Below are 282 nucleotides of genomic sequence, written 5' to 3'. Positions count from 1 at the left end.
CCCCCCTGCCCCATCCAGGCCCCGGAGGGGCCAGCCGCAGCAAGGCTAAAGCCACCCCTGCAGAGACCAGCCACCCCACAGTAACGGCCTGCTGCAGCCCTTCCGCCGGGCCTCCGGCACCAAGCCTCGCAGCCTGTCAGGGCTGGGACCACAGAGTCGTTTAGGCTGGACACAACCCTTAAGATCACCGAGTCCAACCGCTAACCTGGCACTGCCAGGTCCACCACTGAGCCGTCTCCCCAAGGCCACATCTACACAGCTTCTAAATCCCTCCAGGGACGG

The sequence above is a fragment of the Buceros rhinoceros genome, unplaced genomic scaffold (genome assembly GCF_000710305.1).
Source record: "Buceros rhinoceros silvestris isolate BGI_N320 unplaced genomic scaffold, ASM71030v1 scaffold5420, whole genome shotgun sequence".
Lineage (NCBI taxonomy): Eukaryota > Metazoa > Chordata > Aves > Bucerotiformes > Bucerotidae > Buceros > Buceros rhinoceros.
The sequence above is the reverse complement of the archived record's forward strand: the minus strand, read 5'-3'. Positions refer to the sequence as shown.